At 44.6% G+C, this 16,464-nt stretch overlaps 1 protein-coding gene across 3 annotated transcripts in view; it reads left to right on the top strand.

Annotated features, from left to right (window-relative positions):
- cryl1 (crystallin, lambda 1) overlaps positions 1-16,464 on the top strand; it is a 183,441-nt gene that overhangs the window by 84,545 nt on the left and 82,432 nt on the right. The gene's annotated exons all lie outside the window — the stretch shown is intronic.

Genomic DNA, 16,464 nt, shown 5'->3' with positions numbered 1-16,464 from the left:
AAAGTAGACAGTGTTTGTATCTGGCTGTTCAAAGGTAACTGGTTTTAATTAGTTGAAAATCTACAGTGCAATGGTTATCAAACTTTCACACTTTATATATATTTATCAGGATTATGAATTTAAGAATATGTCAAAAGTGTGCAGCAGTGCAAAAACATTTTATGTGGAAATCCTTTTGGATTTACAATAGGATAGTTTAAGATTGCTTAACGATCTTTATCTTGTGTAAAAAATTATAGCATTTAAAATGGTGAAGATACAGGTTTTGATTACAGAACAATGTATCAGAATACTGAGTTGAAACGTAGTATATCTTGTTGACGAGAAATTGCAAACAGGAGGTCCTTGCTACCATTATAAAGTAAATAAAGTTACATTTTCCAGTTCATTAAAATGAATGGCCAGAAAACCACAAGCTAGAGGGGTGTGAAATTTCCTGATGGACACTAATGGCTTGCGCTGACAAAACCAAGGTGGAAAATATTCCCTTGCGTAAATGCCATTTTAGCAATATTCAGATGCAAAGTATGCATATATGAAACATACTGAAACTCCAAAACTGTTTACTGTAGAAATCACAGTGGGCCTAATCTGTTGCTGATGCCATGAGTATTATCACTCCACAAGTTGATCTTTGAACAGCAAAAGTGTTTAGTTTCTAATGTTTATCAACAGGAATTCTATACTTGTAAACTAGAGACGAAGAAAGCCTTTGATTTGCATTCTGACTGAGGTTCCAAAAATTCCAGGTCTCAACTTGCATCCTTCTTACGTGGTCAAACAAAATAATAAACTGTAGCCCAATTTTAACCTGGAGCGAGAATCGAGCGGGCGGGGGGACATCAAACCATGCCAACGTCAGGCTCAGGCAGTTTTTATCTCTGTGCCTTATTTTACTATGGTTGAAGGACTGCCCACCCGATCATGTTGGGAAACAGGCAGTTCTGTCCATTTTTATGGTACAATATCAGGCAGCCACCCAAGGCCTATTTAAAGCAGGAATGTACCTCTTAAATCAAGATTGCATTCCCTGCATTCAGATTTAGTGACAACACCGTTGACACAATTCTCACAGTAATCATGAGTCACAGGGCTACCATGAGATTTTCTGATGCCTCTGGAAGTTCTGATGGAGTAGGTCAGAGCAAGGAGGGAGGTACTGTTCCCCAGCACGTGCAGGAAGATCCCCAGGCCTAATATCCAGCAGGCTTGGACAGAGATGACTGAGAATGTCAGTGCCAGCAACATTAACCAGGACTTGGGTTCAGTGATCTCACACGAGCAGCAAGGGTGAGTACTGCTATCCATCTCTTTCAGTAATACCTCCCAACATTCCTTTCACTCTCTCCCCTCCAATGACAAGGACACACGATTCGGAAAGATAGACAAGAAGGGAAAGGAGGTGGGGTAGCTCTGAATAAAGGATGATATCAGGGCAGTTGTGAGAGACGATATTGGCTCTAATGAACAAAATGTTGAATCATTGTGGGTGGAGATTAGAGATAGTAAGGGGAAAAAAAATCACTGGTGGGTGTAGTTTATAAGCCCCAAAATAATAACTTCACGGTGGGGAGGGCAATAATCAAGGGAATAATGGAGGCATGTGAAAAAGGAACGGCAGTAATCATGGGGGATTTTAACCTACATATCGATTGGTCAAATCAAATCGCAAGGGGTAGCCTAGAGGAGGAATTCATAGAATGCATACGGGATTATTTCTTAGAACAGTATGTTACAGAACCTACAAGTGAGCAAGCTATCTTAGATCTGGTCCTGTGTAATGAGACAGGAATAATAAACGATCTCCTCGTAAAAGATTCTCTCGGAATGAGTGATCACAGTATGGTTGAATTTGTAATACAGATTCAGGTTGAGAAAGTAGTGTCTCAAACGAGCGTACTATGGTTAAACAAAGGGGACTACAGTGGGATGAGGGCAGAGTTGGCTAAAGTAGACTGGAAACACAGACTAAACGGTGGCACAATTGAGGAACAGTGTAGGACTTTTAAGTGCTCTTTCATAGTGCTCAACAAAAATATATTCCAGTGAAAAAGAAGGGCGGTAAGAGAAAGGATAACCAGCCGTGGATAACCAAGGAAGTAAAGGAGAGTATCAAATTAAAAACCAATGCATATAAGGTGGCCAAGGTTAGTGGGAAACTAGAAGATTGGGAACATTTTAAACGACAGCAAAGAATGACTAAGAAAGCGATAAAGAAAGGAAAGATAGATTACGAAGGTAAACTTGTGCAAAACATAAAAACGGATAGTAAAAGCTTTTACAGATATATAAAACGGAAGAGTGACTAAAGTAAATGTTGGTCCCTTAGAAGATGAGAAGGGGATTTAATAATGGGAAATGTGGACCTTAAACAATTATTTTGCTTCGGTCTTCAAAGTGGAAGACACAAAAACCATGCCAAGCATTGCTGGTCACAGGAATGTGGGAAGGGAGGACCTTGAGACAATCACTATCACTAGGAGGGTAGTGCTGGACAGGCTAATGGGACTGAAGGTAGACAAGTCCCCTGGTCCTGATGAAATGCATCCCAGGGTATTAAAAGAGATGGCGGAAGTTAAAGCAGATGCATTCGTTATAATCTACCAAAATTCTCTGGACTCTGGGGAGGTACCAGCGGATTGGAAAGCAGCTAATGTAACGCCTCTGTTTAAAAAAGGGGGCAGACAAAAGGCAGGTAACTATAGGCCAGTTAGTTTAACATCTGTAGTGGGGAAAATGCTTGAAACTATCATTAAGGAAGAAATAGCGGGACATCTAGATAGGAATAGTGCAGTCAAGCAGACGCAGCATGGATTCATGAAGGGGAAATCATGTTTAACTAATTTACTGGAATTCTTTGAGGATATAACGAGCATGGTGGATAGAGGTGTACCGATGGATGTGGTGTATTTAGATTTTTAAAAGGCATTCAATAAGGTGCCACACAAAAGGTTACTGCAGAAGATAAAGGTACGCGGAGTCAGAGGAAATGTATTAGCATGGATCGAGAATTGGCTGGCGAACAGAAAGCAGAGAGTCGGGATAAATGGGTCCTTTTCGGGTTGGAAATCGGTAGTTAGTGATGTGCCACAGGGATCGGTGCTGGGACCACAACTGTTTACAATATACATAGATGACCTGGAAGAGGGGACAGAGTGTAGTGTAACAAAATTTGCAGATGACACAAAGATTAGTGGGAAAGCGGGTTGTGTAGAGGTCACAGAAAGGCTGCAAAGAGATTTAGATATGTTAAGCGAATGGGCTAAGGTTTGGCAGATGGAATACAATGTTGGAAAGTGTGAGGTCATCCACCTTCGGAAAAAAAACAGTAAAGGGAATATTATTTGAATGGGGAGAAATTACAACATGCTGCGGTGCAGAGGGACCTGGGGGTCCTTGTGCATGAATCCCAAAAAATTAGTTTGCAGGTGCAACCGGTAATCAGGAAGGCGAGTGGAATGTTGGCCTTCATTGCGAGAGGGATGGAGTACAAAAGCAGGGAGGTCCTTCTGCAACTGTATAGGGTATTGGTGAGGCCGTACCTGGAGTACTGCGTGCAGTTTTGGTCACCTTACTTAAGGAAGGATATACTAGCTTTAGAGGGGGTACAGAGATGATTCACGAGGCTGATTCCGGAGATGAGGGGGTTACCTTATGATGACAGATTGAGTAGACTGGGTCTTTACTCATTGGAGTTCAGAAGGATGAGGGGTGATCTTATAGAAACATTTAAAATAATGAAAGGGATAGACAAGATAGAGGCGGAGAGGTTGTTTCCACTGGTCGGGGAGACTAGAACTAGGGGGCACAGCCTCAAAATACGGGGGAGCCAATTTAAAACCGAGTTGAGAAGGAATTTCTTCTCCCAGAGGGTTGTGAATCTGTGGAGTTCTCTGCCCAGGGAAGCAGTTGAGGCTAGCTCATTGAATGTATTCAAATCACAGATGGATAGATTTTTAACCAATAAGGGAATTAAGGGTTGCGGGGAGCGGGCGGTTAAGTGGAGCTGAGTCCACGGCCAGATCAGCCATGATCTTGTTAAATGGCGGAGCAGGCTCGAGGGGCTAGATGGCCTATTCCTGTTCCTAATTCTTATGTTCACTGAACCACCTCTCTTCCTCATTTCGAACGCACACATTTCTTCCTTTTCTGCTTTCACACCTGATACTAATAACATTCTCTTCTCACATCCTAACACTTGCAGAATCAACAACTTCTCTCAGGACTCCTTCCTCACTTCACATGCCACACACTTGCCTTTCTATTCATCACCTCCCCAGCTTCATCCTATCTATTTTCTTAGCCAGCTTTCAGTAGATGCACTATATGCACATGCCCTACAGATCTCCACTTTTCTTTTCAAAAGCCACTCACTAATTCTCACCCTCTCTTTGTGCAGGGCAACACAGCACATAATGCCAGGGATAGAAAGACCAGAAAGGAACACCCAAACGAAGCAGGGCTCCTTGGAAATTAATGTCCCATCAAAAGCCATGAGTATCAGGGAAGGTGATGCAGGGAGCTTGTTGGAACAGGAGGCCTGCTTATTACTTGTAACCATTCATTTACTTAAGCAAATTGCATGTTCAGACAACGTCAAGCTACATTTTGAAGACTATCAGATGCTAATGTGCAGCCTGCCAGTGCAGTGCGAACACATATTCCTTTTTTTCTTTTCTCTAGGTCCTTCTCAGCAGCAAGAGCCTCCTGCAGAAGACCCCTTAGAGGAGGACAATGCCCCTGAGGATGCACTATCATGCACTTCATCCTTCTGAAGCACCAGCACAGAAATTGGCACTCTGTCGTTTAGATAGTGAGTTAGAGCAGTGGTTCTCAAACATTTTGGGTTGAATAACTCCTTTTCAATTCAATGAGTAATCAGTGAGATGGGTGAATCTTGAATGGCATCAGCACTCCCCAGTCTATCTTAGAGAATGGGACCACCTCCAGGAACGCTGCAACCGGGTCCTTGCAACACAAATCAATGTTCACAACCTTTGCAGCTTTGGTGGAAGCACAAACGGCTGCCATGCAGGCTCTGGGCTCCACATTGGAGAGAATGATGGATCACACGAATAGGGATTTTCAAGGTGTCACTCATCTCCTGCAGTCTGCTCTCCTGCAGATTAGTGAGAGTGATGAGCCCTAGCCCAACAGGAGTGGTGCCAGCATTCGGGGGGCAGTATTTGTTGTCCTCTCTCAGGATGTCACCATGTCTGCTTCTTCGCCGCCTCCTGAATCTACACCTGCTATGGAGCCAGGAAGTCAGCTAGGCCAGACTGCCCCACAGCAGCTGAGTGAAACAGTCTGTAGCCGGGCCCTCACAGCTATGAACAGCCAGAAGTTCCCGGTCACGAGGATCTCAAGGGTCCCAACAAGCTTTGCTGAGATCATTAGGGGAGTGCCTCATAGAAATAGTAGAGTTAGTAAAATCTCTCTTAAGGAACGTATCATGGGTTGACATGGGCGATGAATAAAATCAAGGCAATTAATTGTGTTTGGGATTAAATTAAACACATTTATCACATTTGGCAATTGAATTTGTATTGTGGTTTTATAGTCGCTTCTGAGCCTGCATTGTCAATATGTGATAGATAGAGAAGTTGGCTGAATGGTTTCAATGTTCTGTGATGCAGGATGAAGGGTGTGGTGAAGGATGTAACAAGGATTGTTTATTCAGAGGGGCTTTGTGAAAGGTTTCAGGGCAGAGGAATAAGCAGGTCAGCAAAATTGCTGTGCAATGAACTCATCCCTGTCATCGTTAGCTGCAAAGAGCTGAAGTAGCGCTCTTTCTTCTGCTTCTTCCTTACCGTACCTAGTCTTCCTTGTTCAAAGGTGACAGCTGCTGTTTCTGTGCTTCTTCCAAATGCAGTGCTCTCTGGCTGACAAGATTGTGTTGGATGTAACACACCAAGATAATGTGGGAGACCATTTGTGGGACAAATTGTAAGAAGCCCCCACACCTGTCCAGTTATAGAGTCATTATGGCACAGGAGGCCATTCGGCCCATCAAGTCCACCCCCGATCCAGTACGCATCAGGTCTTGTTGCAGGAGGCTGCAGTGGTCTGCAACAGCCAGCCTGGGGAATCACAACCTCCTCCTGCACTGCACTAGATCCAAGAAACTGACCAATATACCCTGCGGTGCTGTGTAAGGCATCTGTAATGTATTTGCTTCATGGGTTCTTTGCTTAAGAATTCATAGCAACACATTACTATTCAGAACTAGTTGGTTTATTAGCAAATGTTTAACAATCACACTATACATTACCAGTTCATCCACCAGGCTCACAACCACCTGCCTCATCGTGGATCCCCTGAGCTGGGGTTTTATTGAGTCTTTTGAACATCACGTGACTGACTAAGCCACTCACAACACAACAGCTCTACAACCATTTTAACTAAGCCATAAAACAAGTGCCCCCTTAAAAAGGGCACTAGAACCAACAAATTAACAAATTAAACTTTGGACATTAAACAGTCAAATTAAAATTTGGTTGCCGGGGGTGATGATGCACTTCAGTCCCTCCGGTGCCCACCTCTCGCGGAAGGCCGCAAGCGTACCGGTGGACACCGCGTGCTCCATCTTCAGGGACACCCTGGCACGAACGTAACCGTGGAAGAGAGGCAGGCAGTCAGGCTGAATGACCGCCTCGGCTGCCTGGACCGGTTAATGGCCACCTTGGCCAGGCCCAGGAGCAGTCCCATGAGGAGGCCTTCCGACCTGCCCGCTCCCCTCCGCACAGGGTGACAACAGCTCTACAAACCTGTGAGCATACTCACAGGTGCATACATTACAGCATCCTTCGAGCAGGCCCCCTCATCTGCTGTCTTCTAATAGGCCCATCCTGCATCATCTCATCTGCTGCTGAAACCCTCATCCATGCCTTTGTTACCTCTAGACTTGACTATTGAATTGCTCTACTGGCCGGTCTCCCATCTTCCATGCCTTAGCTTTAAAATTCTCATCCTTGTTTTCAAATCCCTCCATGGCCTCGTCCCTCCTTATAAGCCTCCGAGATCTCTGTCCAATTCTGGCATCTTGTGCATCCCCGATTTTAATCGCTCCACCATTGGCGATCGTGCTTTCAGCTGCCTTGGCACCAAGCTCTGGAATTCTCTCCCTAAACCTCTTCGCCTCATTTCCTCTCTTCCTTTAAGATGCTCCTTAAAACCTACCTCTTTGACCAAGCTTTCGGTCATACATCCTGTGGCTCGGTGTAAATTTTTTTTCCAACCTTGGGACGTTTTGCTATGTTAAAGGTCCTATATGAATGCAAGTTGTTGTTATAATCCAATTACCTTTAGCTGAAAGCCCGTTTAGATAGTGCTTTCATGTCTCTGAGAGACTAATCCCACTTGGTTTTGCTCGCGCCGGGTTGGATGCTGGGCAGGATTTACACAGTTTCGCGTTAGAATCGTGTTGAGATTCTAATGACATTTGCATGTATTCATGAGGCCCTGCCTGTCTTTGGTTGGCACCTCGGCTGACTAAAGAAACCGTTTGGTTAAAATGGGGGCTAGTGAGAAAGAATTGGGTATGGAGCGGTAAGTACTATGAAACGATATTAACTACCCGTCCACCCCATTCCCGCGGGACAGAATGGGTTAAAATAGCCCTGTGCCCTACCAAAGCAAAGGTTTAATGGAAATAATCCAGAATTACGGGGGTCTGAATGTAGGAAATTCTGGATTAGCTCAGATTTATCCAAATTGTGCAATTTTGACATAAAGAATCTTAAAGTACAGAAGGAGGCCATTTGGCCTGTCGTACCTGTGCCAGCTCTTTGAAAGAGCTGTCCAAATTCGTCCCAGCTTTTACCCCATAATCCTGCAAATTAGTCCTCTTCAAGCTCAAGTCCAATTGCCTTTTCAAAGTTTTTATGGAATCTGCTTCCACCACTCTTTCAGGTAGTGCATTCTAGATTTTAAGAATCCTCTGAAAAAAATTCTCTCAATTTACCCCTAGTTCTTTTAAACTTGGAACCTCTTGCCAGGGAAAACAGTTTTTCCATACTTGCTATATCAAAACCTCTCATAATTTAGAATACTTCTATTAGGTCTCCCCTTAACCTTCTTTGCTGTAAGGAAAACAATATCAATTCCTCCAATCTTGCCACATAACTGAAGAGCAATGCCGAATTGACACATGCTCATCCATTTTGGAGCTCGCTGCTCCTCTTACTGCCCTCTCCAAAGCACGCCTGTGCGTGCAGCTGTTGACAGCACGGAGAGGTGGGAGAAAGCAGCAGTGAGCTAGAACCCACACAGTAAACGGCTGTTGAGATAACTGTTAACTATGGAGAGTTATTGAAATGAAAACTACTTCCAACGAGATGCATTAAATCTCCCTCCTGGTCAGTCAAACAGTATAGGAGGTAAGTACTTCTAAAATAACCTGTACTGTACTACAGTTGTAATAACCTCAGCAAAAATCAAAGCTACATTTCCTTAAATGTTATACTTTGGGGTTTTCTAATTTAGGAACTGATAAAATAATATGCAACGTTTGGAAGTCTGCTTTGTGAAGGCTTGACTGCATATTCTCACCGAATTTTTCAAAGGTCTGCTGCTGTTAAAAATTAAATTGAACTCTCTTCTGCACCATTTAAACCAGTGAACTCCTGACCCTGTCCCTTTTTTAAAATGTATTTCCATGATGTCTTCCCTGCAACGGTTTAAGGACATCTGTGCCATAGTCTTGTGTGGTGCTTCCAGTCAGGGTCCCTCCAGATTTGAGCCTGTGCTTTAAGAGCCACTCACCAGGGAATGTCTTATGCAGTATAGAAACATAGAAACATAGAAAATAGGTGCAGGAGTAGGCCATTCAGCCCTTTGAGCTTGCACCCACCATTCAGTATGATCATGGTTGATCATGCAACTTCAGTACCCCATTCCTGCTTTCTCTCCATACCCCTTGATCTCTTTAGCCATAACGGTCACATCCAACTCCCTTTTGAATATATCTTAACGAACTGGCCTCAACAACTTTCGGTGGTAGAGAATTCCATAGGTTCACAATTCTCTGAGTGAAGAAGTTTCTCCTCATCTTGGTCCTAAATGGCTTACCCCTTATTCTTAGACTGTGACCCCTAGTTCTGGACTTCCCCAACATCGGGAACATTTTTCCTGCATCTAACCTGTCCAATCCCGTCAGAATTTTATATATTTCTATGAGATCCCCTCTCATTCTTCTAAATACCAGTGAATATAAGCCTAGTCGATTCAGCCTCTCCTCATATGTCAGTCCTGCCATCCCGGGAATCTGTCTGGTGAACCTTCGCTGAACTCCCTCAATAGCAAGAATGTCCTTCCTCAGATTAGGAGACCAAAACTGTACACAATATTCAAGGTGTGGTCTCACCAAGGCCCTGTACAACTGCAGTAAGACCTCCCTGCTCCTATACTCAAATCCCCTAGCTATGAAGGCCAACATACCATTTGCCTTCTTCACTGCCTGCTGTACCTGCATGCCAACTTACAATGACTGATGTACCATGACACCCAGGTCTCATTGCATCTCCCCTTTTACTAATCTGTCACTATTCAGATAATATTCTGCCTTCCTGTTTTTACCACCAAAGTGGATAACCTCACATTTATTTACATTATATGCAGCTTCCGTGCATTTGCCCACTCACCTAACCTGTCCAAATCACCCTGCAGCCTCTAAGCATCCTCCTCACAGCTCACACTGCCACCCAGCTTAGTGTCATCTGCAAACTTGGAGATATTACATTCAGTTCCTTTGTCTAAATCATTAATGTATATTGTAAATAGCTGGCGTCCCAGCACTGAACCTTGTGATACCCCACTAGTCACTGCCTGTCATTCTGAAAAGGGCCCGTTTATTCCTACTCTTTGCTTCCTGTCTTCCAACCAGTTCTCTATCCACGTCAATATATTACTCCCAATATCATGTGCTTTAATTTTGCACACTAATCTCTCGTGTGGGACCTTGTCAAAAGCCTTTTGAAAGTCCAAATACACTACATCCACAGGTTCTCCCTTGTCCACTCTATTAGTTACATCCTCAAAAAATTCTGGAAGATTTGTCAAGCATGATTTCCCTTTCATAAATCTATGCTGACTTGGACCGATCCTGTCACTTTTTTCCAAATGCGCTGTTATTACATATTTAATAATCGATTCCAACATTTTCCTCACTACCGATGTCAGGCTAACTGGTCTATAATTCTCTGTTCTCTCTCTCACTCCTTTTTTTAAAAGTGGGATTAACTTAGCTAACCTCCAATCCATAGGAACTGATCCAGAGTCTAAAGAATGTTGAAAAATGACCACCAATGCATCCAGTATTTCTAGGGCCACTTCCTTAAGTACTCTGGGATGCAGACTATCAGGCCCTGGGGATTTATTGACCTTCAATCCTATCAATTTCCCAAACACAATTTCCTGACTAATAAGAATTTCTTTCAATTCCTCCTTCTTGTTAGACCCTCCGTCCCCTATTATTTTCGGAAGGTTATTCGTGTCTTCCTTAGTGAAAACAGAACCAAAGTATTTGTTCAACTGGTCTGCCAATTCCTTGTTCCCCATTATGAATTCACCTGATTCTGACTGCAAGGGACCTACATTAGGCTTCACTAATCTTTTTCTCTTCACATAGAAGCTTTTGCAGTCAGTTTTTATGTTCCCTGCAAGCTTACTCTCGTACTCTATTTTCCCCCTCCTAATTAAACCCTTAGTCCTCCTCTACTGGATTTTAAATTTCTCCCAATCCTCAGGTTTTTCTGGCCAATTTATATGTCTCTTCCTTGGATTTAACACTATCCCTAATTTCCCTTGTTAGCCACGGTTGAGCCACCTTCCCGTTTTTATTTTTACGCCAGACAGGGATGTACAATTGTTAGAAACATGGAAAACATAGAAAATAGGTGCAGGAGTAGGCCATTCGGCCCTTCGAGCCTGCACCGCCATTCAATGAGTTCATGGCTGAACATGCAACCTTAGTACCCCATTCCTGCTTTCTCACCATACCCCTTGAACCCCCTAGTAGTAATAGAAACATTATTGTAGTAGTTCATCCATGTGGTCTTTAAATGTCTGCCATTGCCTATCCACCGTCAGGCCTTTAAGTTTCATTCGCCAGTCTTTCCTAGCCAATTCACGTCTCATACCATCGAAGTTACCTTTCTTTAAGTTCAGGACCCTAGTCTCTGAATTAACCGTGTCACTCTCCATTTTAATGAAGAATTCTACCATATTATGGTCACTCTTCCCCAAGGGGCCTCGCAAGACCAGATTGCTAATTAATCCTCTCTCATTACACAACATCCAGTCTAGGATGGCATGCTCTCTAGTTGGTTCCTCAACATATTGGTCTGGAAAACCATCCCTTATACACTCCAGGAAATTATTGCACGCGTCCATAAAGCCTGTTTGATGCCATTCCCAATCTCCCTACTACTGTTTGGCGGTCTGTACACAACTCCCACTAACATTTTCTGCCCTTTGGTGTTTCGCAGCTCTACCCATATAGATTCCACAGGCTAGTGCACTATCACTGCCTGCTGCAAGACGATGCATCTTCATCCCCCTCCCTCCACCCCTCCAGCACCATGGTGGAGCACAAACCTCCACACAGCAACCATCTGAATGAAAGATCTGTGGAGCTATGGCAGCCAGCGAAGGTGGGAGTACCAGGCAATTTGGCAACCATTTGTGGACTCCACACAAAACCCAAAGAAATGTCTGCGAAATTAAGAGAGCCATGGACAAATAAATGCCTCACCTACTGCCATAGTGCACATTGCTCCAACCCTACAAGGTTCATCAGCGGACTTGATAGCAAAACCCAGGAACTGTCATGAAATGATCTGACACAGCACATTGCCCGAGAACGCCGCACCGTGCCTTCAGAAGCGACCTTCGGCCTCCTGATGAAGTTAGCGCGTTGCACCACAGATTCTCCGCTACATTTATGTAAATTAGCAGGCAGCACCGAAACACCGGTGCTTCTTGCTCTCTTTCTGTGGGCAGCCGTTAGCTTTGACCGGCGCTGTTACCGGCAGGTTTCCAACTACTCGAATTTCTAGGCCTTAGTCTTTGAACCCTCTCGTATATCATCCCTCTGTAGAACTGTAATATTATCCTTGATATATACTGCGACCCCACTTCTTTTTCCTTCCCTATCCCTGCTGAATACATTATAGCCAGGAATGTTTTGTTCAGCTTGCCGTTCAGGGGTGATGTCAGGAACCATTTCTTCACATAAATGGTAGTGGAAATCTGGAACTCTCTTCCCCAAAAAGCTGTTGAGACTAGGACAATTGAAAATTTCTAGATTGAGATCGAAAGATTTTTGTTGGGCAAGGGTACTAAGGGACATGGAACCAAGGCGGGTAGATGGAGTTAAGGTACTAATCAGCTATGATCTAATTAAATGGTGGAACAGCCTACTCCTAATTCCTATGCTGCTTGCTTATGTAGGGCTAGATTTTCCCCAACAAGTTTTGTCGGCGCACTGACCTCAAGCGCACCGACTTTGCGCGCTGGAAATGGCGCTGGCAAAAACCCGCCCCAACCTGGTTGCTGCGTGCAGTCCCCGGAGTCCTGGTTTGGTGTCGATGTTGAAGTGGGTGGCGGAGCCAACCGCCCCGCCGAAAACACTGCTGGCACCTTCGCGCATGCGCAGTGGTGCCGGCCCCGACGTGCGCACATGCGCAATAGACATTAAACGCAACTCCAGCAGCTTCTCGGGTGGCTCGACGGGCTCTCACCCCCCCCCCCCCCCCCCCCGTGATTAAACACGCAGCAGCTCCAGCAGCTTCAACTTCTCTCCCCTATCTCAGGCCGAATGGCCTCACACACAGGCCGGCCCGCTGCCTTTCCTGTGCAGACCTTCTCTGGTAGCTCGGCGGGCTCCTCCCCCCGCCCTCCCTCACACATTAAACGTAACTCCAGCAGCTTCTCGGGTAGCTCAGCGGGCTCTCTCTCCCGCCCCCCACCCCCCCACCCCCCCCCCCACCCCCGCGCATAAACGCGCAGCAGCTGCAACTTCTCCGGTGCGTCTTCCCTCTCCTATCCCAGGCCAAATGGCCTCACGCACCGGCCGGCCCGCTGCCGTTCCCAGACAGACTTTAAAGATAAGGTAGGATTTACTTTTTTTTATTGTATTTTATTGGTTTGAGCTTTTCCTTAATGTTTGCTGCTTGTATGTTGAGGTCCTCTCCAGTTCCCTTCCCTCCCCTATCCCTGCCCAAATGGCTGCTGAATGTGCGCTGCTTTTTCTTAACTGCCCGCAAGGTTTTTCAGAGCTGGCCACATACGCTGACCAAAGTGGATCTGGAGTACTTTTTTGCTGGCCAAAGTGGCATAAATGGCCAAAACTGATGTAAGTGTCTGGGAACGCCCCCTTTTGGAAAAAAAACTGACCTAAAAAAAATCGTACCGAACTGACTTACTCTGGAGCAAATGTTTTGGGGAAATTGGCATTTTCTAACTTACGCCAGAAAAAACAACTTACTCCAAAAAAATTGATGCAAGTCATGGCCAAAATTGGGCCCGTAGTTAGCAATTTCTGATGGCATACAGTAGACCCTTTGTGGCCCCAAGTTTCCACATGATTTGCTCCTGATTTTTAGGAGCAACTGGTGTAGAACGGAGTATCTTAGAAATCGGAATTCTCCACATTTAGTTTACTCCAGTTCTAGTCAGTTAGAACAGTTTCACTTTGGAACAGAATTTTTTTTTCAAAAGGGGGTGTGTCCGGCCACTTAGGCCTGATTTCAAAGTTTCGTGAGTGAAAACTTACTCCAAACTAACTTAGAATGGAGTAAGTGAAGATTTTTGTACGCTCGAAAAAACCTTGTCTACACTTTAGAAAATCAGGCGTAGGTTACAAATTAGGCGTCGGGAACAAGGTGGGGGGGGTGGGGAAGGGAAGTCATTAAATTCTACAATCAATCCTTAGTTATACTTATACAAATGTTATACAAATAAATCCAACCTGAATAAAAATTTATAAGCAAAGAAAATAAAATAAACCATGTTCCGACCTCTGTGAAAGTGCTTCAGGCAGGCCTTTCCTGTTGGAGACAGGCAGCGGTGTGGCGTCAGTGTCTTGACGGCAGCGGCAGCGAGCTTCGAGCTGAGCTGCAGTGCTTGAGGCAGGCCTTCATTCTCTTCGTGGCTGGCCGCGAAGAAGCAGCACCGGACGGACCCGAGGCCATTCGGCCATGAGATATCAGTGGCGTCAGTGGCTGGCCGGCAGCCGAAGATACAGCAGCAGCCTTCTGAGGCCATTTGGACAGGGAGAGGCAGCCACATTGACAGTTTTATATTTAAATTTGCAGAATGGGGGCTGCATTGTCAACACCACGTATTATTGCAAAGTTGAATTGCCACTCTTATTTCTCCAAACACACAGTCCTTAATTTGCATGCACCAATGCAGCACCGGTTCTGCAAGTTTAGCAGTGAAAAGCTGAACTCACTGATTTCAGCAGATGATTTATTCAGCAGTGCTGCTAAAGGCACTCCCTCACACACAGAAATATCAAAAAAAATTAAATTACAAGCCTTTGCAGGGGTCCAAGAAACAAATCTTCACTTTTTCTGCAGTATTTTTAAAAATGGCCGAGTGCCAATGTTTGTGTGAGGCTGCGTGTGCGCGCACGCTCCAACGTGCACGCGCAGGGTTGCCGGCACCACGAAGGCTAATTTAAATTGTACCCGCCCCCTGCTACTTAGAAAATCGGCGCGATTGTTAGGCTCCGCCCCCTGCTGCGAAGAGCGCGCCGTGCCAAGCAGACATCGAGCTCCAAGGAGCTCGAGAATATCGGAGGTTTTTTTAGGCGCAGTTTTCGGCGCGAAAAACAGGCGCCCAGCTCGGAGGTGCACCGTTTTCGCCGCGGCACGAAACTTGGGGCCATAATTACCGGACACTTCTTGGGTGGGGGAGGGGAGTGGCTGTGAATTTCAAAATGAGTCCAGTAGCATCCAAGCACAGACACTGAAGAACAAAAAACAGCAGCAGATCAACTGAGGAAGTCAGACTCCATCAAGCACCATCAGTATTTGAAGGTGAAAGGTTTTTTGTGAAAGACATAACTTATCCGGCTGGGAGAGATTCATTCTCCTGGCTCTCAACACGTGGCATGAGGGAGCAGCAGCTACCAAGGTATTTAAAGAGAATGCAGAAGAATTAAAAGGGGGGCACTTAACAAAAGGGAACCAAAAGGCAGAAGAAAATCTAAAGATGGAAAAAATAACCCAAGCAAAATAAGGTTTTAAAATGGGAATATCTGAGCGGTATAAAAATTATTAAATAGGATGTACCTGAAAGAAGTAACATTAAAAGGAGAGTGCAATTACCAAACAAGAAGGAGATTTGTTGAAGAAGCCAGGTAACACAAATAACAATTTAAACACTATTTGTGCTTACTCTAGGTTTTTCAAGCCAAAAGTTGAGGTTATCTTCTGATCCTAAAATATAGAGAACTGTCTAAACTTTTTAAGTAGGATAATGGGCTCAATTTTCCCCAGTGATTTGCACTGTTTCTTTTGGAACAGGCTGCTCTTTCTGGCCTAAGTTGAAAAACCAGTTTTCCCAATCAATTTGCACCAGTTACGATTTTTTTAGGTAAGTTTTTTTTCAGCCAAAGGGGGTGTAACCAGCCACCATGCCAATTCTGGCCATTTAGCGAAGTTTGGCCAGCTGAGAGTTACTCCAGTTCTGCTTAGGCCAGCGTATGTGGCCTCTCCAGAATAACCTTCCGGAGAGTTAAAGAAATTGGCGCAGTAGATGCCTGGACACACTAAAAGAATTGAAAAACACATAGCAGCAACTTACCTTCAATCCTGCCGGTCCGGTCCCATTCTTGGTCCCCGGTTCACTCTCAGAGAGAGAGAAAATGGGGACCGAGAATGGGACCGGACTGGCAAGCCCTTCAGGCGGGATTGGAGGTAAGTTGCTGCTATGTGTTTTTCAAATCTTTTAATGTGTTGGGAGCTGGCTGTATGCTTCACTTTGCAGCCTCAGCTTGCATTGTGTCCCTGGTTACCATGGCAGCCCGATCTTTTTGGCGCAGATCAAGGCTCCACCCCCAAAACTAAAGGTCGGGTTACGCCACACCAAAATGAAGAAATCCAAAGGGGAAACTTAGAATATTTTCTTTTGGCGTACTTAGGCCCCAAAAAATCGGGCGTAACTCTTCAAGTACGCCAAAAAAATGCTTTGGGAAAAATTGAGCCCAATATCTGTGGGAATGACATAAGCCTTGACATGTGAATGTTGTGAGATATTTATGCATTAGAAAGCCAGAGTATAATAGATTTGAGAAGAAATGAGAAAACTTGATCAAAAAGCTAAAGGAAAGGCTTAGCCATATGAGGGTACAGGAATCCACAGGGTAAGCTAAGTGATTATAAAAAAAAATTCAATAGTAATGCGGAAACAGCATGCTATAGACAAGTCTAAGTGATCGCACAACCAACTAATCAG

Source organism: Pristiophorus japonicus, chromosome 10 (assembly GCF_044704955.1).
Source record: "Pristiophorus japonicus isolate sPriJap1 chromosome 10, sPriJap1.hap1, whole genome shotgun sequence".
NCBI classification, from domain to species: Eukaryota; Metazoa; Chordata; class Chondrichthyes; family Pristiophoridae; genus Pristiophorus; species Pristiophorus japonicus.
The sequence above is the reverse complement of the archived record's forward strand: the minus strand, read 5'-3'. Positions and strand labels throughout refer to the sequence as shown.